At 38.3% G+C, this 4,618-nt stretch overlaps 1 pseudogene; it reads right to left on the bottom strand.

The window, feature by feature from the left end:
- Window positions 1-644: 644 nt before the first annotated feature.
- Window positions 645-2,838, bottom strand: LOC130520700 (uncharacterized; annotated as a pseudogene).
- Between the last annotated feature and the right edge of the window lie 1,780 nt (window positions 2,839-4,618).

The raw sequence follows: 4,618 nt of genomic DNA, 5'->3' as shown, positions 1-4,618 counted from the left end.
ATTGATTATATCTTAACAATGGCAACTGTGACTGCTTTTCATCATGCTGAATGCTGATGCACCAATTAGGAAGCTAACCAAGGTCTGCAGATTCAAAAAGCAGCAGACAGATGTCAAGGTTTCAGTTGTATTGGGAATCTTGAGCAGGTAGTAATTTTAATTAAATCAACAAATTAATATTTGTATGCGTTCAATTTTGTTTTATTGTTGTTTTTTAGAGTCTTTATGCCCCAAGTTTTACAAAAAAAAGGTCAACAAAGAGAGCTAAACGTTTTCTAAGCTGCTGGCAAATTGGATCCCAAATAAGCAAAAATCGTTCCTGGAAAAATTGTTCCGGGAAGGAGAGACCACGGTGGACACAGCAGGAGTACGCCAACCCTTGGATAATACTACCCCTGCCTTAGCATTTCTATGTATCCAAGACATAGCCTGTTGCTGTTTACATGGTCATGATCACATAATGGAGCATTTGTCTCATCCAGTGGGTGTTTTGGTCAACTTAATAGTCCGATGGATATGAATGCTTGTGAAAACGATTGTTGCAGCTTTTGACTTCACAAATTAAGGACTGCAACAGCACGATACAAGCTTTGTCTTCATAAAATGAATATAAATATATGGAGGTAATCTATCATTTGTCGACATGGCCAGAAAAAACAACTTTATTAGGAAAACTTTGTTTCATCGAGATTGATAAATGATACAATTGAAAATGTAGAAACCGGTATGAGTAAATACAAAATACTTAATTAGGTCCTGTGTTAACCTGCAATGACAACAAGACATCTACAGCCTCACAGCAGAGTACACACACACATTCTGTCTGTTCTGCATTGATCTGTCTGTTCTGCATTGATCTGTTGGGCTGGTTGTTCCTCAAAGCTGCATAATGGAGGTTGTTTTCCTCTTGGTAGCCCTGGAGATATGTGATAAAGGTAAGTTAGTGTGTGTAAATAAGGATTATTTATACATATAAACTTAAAAAAAAAAAAAAAAATCAAAATTGTCTCCACCTCTGCATTTGCTCTGGATGAAGCTTGGACTCTTGATTGAGAGTCTGTTTTAAAACACAGGAAGAGATTTTTTTAAGTAATTTTCCCAGTTTACCATTAAGAATCTTCAAAATATATTACATCAGTTACCCAAAGAGTGATGACTGTTTTTCCTTTTTGTCATAAAAACTGAAATGGATAATAAAACAACCACGATGATGGTAAATATCCAGGCCGCACTGAGGAAATACACCAAAACAAGATGGTTTCCTTCATCTGTAACGAGATGCATCAGAAATTGTGATATCCGCGATGCCGTTTCAAACAATCATTTAAGTATTTCAACAAATTTGTCCTCTCTCTTATATTAAGCTAGTTATGATGTCATTACTGTAATTCAGGGAGACAATAGACATCACCAGTCACAAATATTTTATAAAGTAACAATATAGAAACAGAACCTATACTGACATAAAACGTAATGAGTTAAAGTGATACTTTGACTACAAATATTATGTTTTTAAAGGACTGTCACAGTGTCCATGTACAATTCAAACCAGGCTTTAAATGTTACAATTTCTCCTCATTTTAGATACTGAAAGCTCTGTGTAAACAGAGAATTGGGGGTTTATTTAAGCCATATCTGTTTGAACTGGTAAATGTTTCGATAAAACACTAGATAAAAACCAACTGAACAGAGCTAATTAGGATAACCTTTTCATGGACAATTAAATAAATTACTGGATGCTGGCTTAGTATTTTTAAAACTAGATAATATGTAAATTATTTCTACAATATACAGAAAATAATCTGCACAAAATTAGAGCACTCACCCCCACACACCAGCTTGGTTCCATTTCCAAACAGAATGTGTCCACGTGCTGCAACAGCACAATAGTAGGTCCCAGTCTGAGAAGTGTTCAGGTTCTTCATGGAGAAGCTGTAGAAACAGGTGTTGGTTTTCCTCTCACACTGCTTATTCCCGCCTGTATGGCTGTACATGAGTCCCAGTTGAGATGGTCCAGAGTTTCTGAACCAGTAAACAGTGTGATCCCCATCACAAGTCCACCCAGTATGTACTGTACAATTCAGCGTCACAGAACCTTCTGCTTGGATAGACTGTGATGCTGACTGATCTATGGTCAACCTGAACCCTCTACAATGACTTTATAACCTTCTGTAAAGTCAACTACATTTAAATACTGATTTACACAGTAATAGGTGGCTGAGTCTGATAACCTCAAATCTGTTATTGTCAGATTAGTTCCATTGTTACCAGGATGTATTTGGAAACGTGGATTGGTTTTGAAGTCATTAGCACATCTACAATATTTAGTTGATATCCAGTACATACAGATCAGAATCGGCTGCTCTCCCAGAGTTTCTTTAAACCAAGAGATCCTGCTAGAAAAATCATCTCTGTGAAGACACGGCAAAGTCAGGTTCTGTCCAGGTTTGACCAAGATATAATTGGTCTTCCAATTCAAAGATGGAGAAAATTCCATTGTAGCTGTCTGAGCTAAAAACAAAATACAATTAGAAATGAACACCGTTTAATGTTTAAATCTAGAATTTTGCAAATGATGCCATAAATAAACAAAATACAAACAAAAAAGAAATCCTCACCAAATTTCTCCAAACATATCAGCCAGAAGATCAACTTTGCAGATGTCATCTTGCTCCAAGTTTTGGGCTGAGTGAAGAGAAGACTGGTCCTTTTTAAACTGATAAATGCTGCACTTGTATCTGATTGGGCAGCCGGAGATGACTCGAGGGTGTGAGATACAGGAAACACGATCACTTGTAATGTCAGATTTGGTTGATATAATTGATGTTGGAGAAATCAAAGGAAGATTTAAAGGTTAAAAAAACCCACAAGAAAAAATTTGGATTACCTTAAGAATAGGATTTTGCATCATATATAAATAGAATTCAATTTGAGTTGAGTTATAATGTGCATCATTTCTAACCAATCAACAACAACCAACCAACCAACCAACCAACCAGCAATCATTCTTTTTTATATTTTCCATGTTGCAGTAATGCATCCAGTAAATGCTCACTAATTATTATGACAGACAGCTTTTGGAAAATGATGCAGCAACAAGGGGTAGCATGGGCTCAAACAAGATTGTTCACGTAAGAGGGAGCAGATTCAGGTATTAGTCTGTCGGTCAGCATGAATGACATGATCTTAATGTGGGTAGGTACAGTAGACCTCTATCAGCAGTGAGGTGGTATGGGCCTGCTTTCGTTGGACTATCTGAATTGGTGGAAATATGGGAGATCACCATGACTTGTATCAGCATTTGTAGGTTTAATGGCCTGGCTTTTCTGAGGTTGGATATGGCAAAGTGACAGGATGACAGGGAGACTGATGCTACATGATCACAAAACCTCAGATGATCAACAATCATGACTCCAAGGTTTCAAACAGCCTCGATAACAGGCAGGGGCCAATTTTGTGATCTATGTTTTGATGAATGGATAGTTTTGCCAAGGAAAGAAGGAGCTCATTTTCACCATGGTTAAGTTGAAGGTGTTGGCCCTGCATCCATGCGGATATGTCTGAGAGACATGGTGAGATCTAGTCTGAGACGCAGGGTTAGTCTGGGGAAAATGAGACGCAGAACTGGGTGCCATGTGGAAAGCAGTGGTATAAAACACCATGGGAGACCATGGGATGATTTGCCTGAGCAATGTTGCGTATATGGCAAAGAGCAGCAGCCCCGGCACCGATCCTTGGGTGACCCCAGTGGAGAACTAGTGATGAGCCAAAAGTTGATCATGCCACGACACCCTGAATGAATGCCCAGATAGGTACAATTCAAAACAGGAAAGTCAGAGCAACACCGCATAGGTGGCCCTGGCCCATAGACAATGGCCCTGAGGAGAAGACAGCAAGAGAAGCTGGAGGAGGAACTGATGAAGATGTAAGCACTCTCTGTTGCACGTGGATAGAATCAACACGGATTATATCAGAGGAATTGGAATATTATGTTATTTTAGCCTATACAATCATGGGTTAGTCAATTTATAAACCTTCATATTAAACAAAACCTATATAATGAAATGAACAGCATTGTTTAAGACATGCTGTGTGACACTTTAACATTACAGCAATGTCATTTTCCTCACACTAGTTGTTGTATTGAATGCCAATGTCAAGACAGTGAAGCGTTGTAGTTTGACTGCTGTGTGTTAAGACACAGCAAAGACTTCCTGTTTGAAACCACCAAGACAGAAGGGGAAAAGCCAAGCCCACCATGCAACTATGTACAAGTATTGCCGTCATAGCTGCAGCACCATAAATAAACAGATTCTGACTGTTACAAAAAACACATTTGGACATTTTAGACAATAAAAGACTGCAACTATATTTGAAGCTTATTTTAGAAGAATATTGACTGCAGGATAAAATATATAAGTACAGGATTAGTTTAAAACTTGATTTTTCTATTGACTTCCTTCTTGTCAGAATTAGAGCATGTGAAAAAGGAACTCTTCTTTCTGCTGAGGATTTCCTTGAGCTCCTTTTTATCCTTGTGTGTCCCTGTCCCTGGACACTTAAGCTCCTCCACCATGATTCGTTGGTCGTTGGAGGTCAAGACAATCAAGGGTGTGTG

This window comes from Takifugu flavidus, unplaced genomic scaffold, assembly GCF_003711565.1.
Source record: "Takifugu flavidus isolate HTHZ2018 unplaced genomic scaffold, ASM371156v2 ctg479, whole genome shotgun sequence".
Taxonomy (NCBI): domain Eukaryota; kingdom Metazoa; phylum Chordata; class Actinopteri; order Tetraodontiformes; family Tetraodontidae; genus Takifugu; species Takifugu flavidus.
Note: the sequence above shows the minus strand (reverse complement) of the source record. Positions and strands in the feature narration are given on the sequence as shown.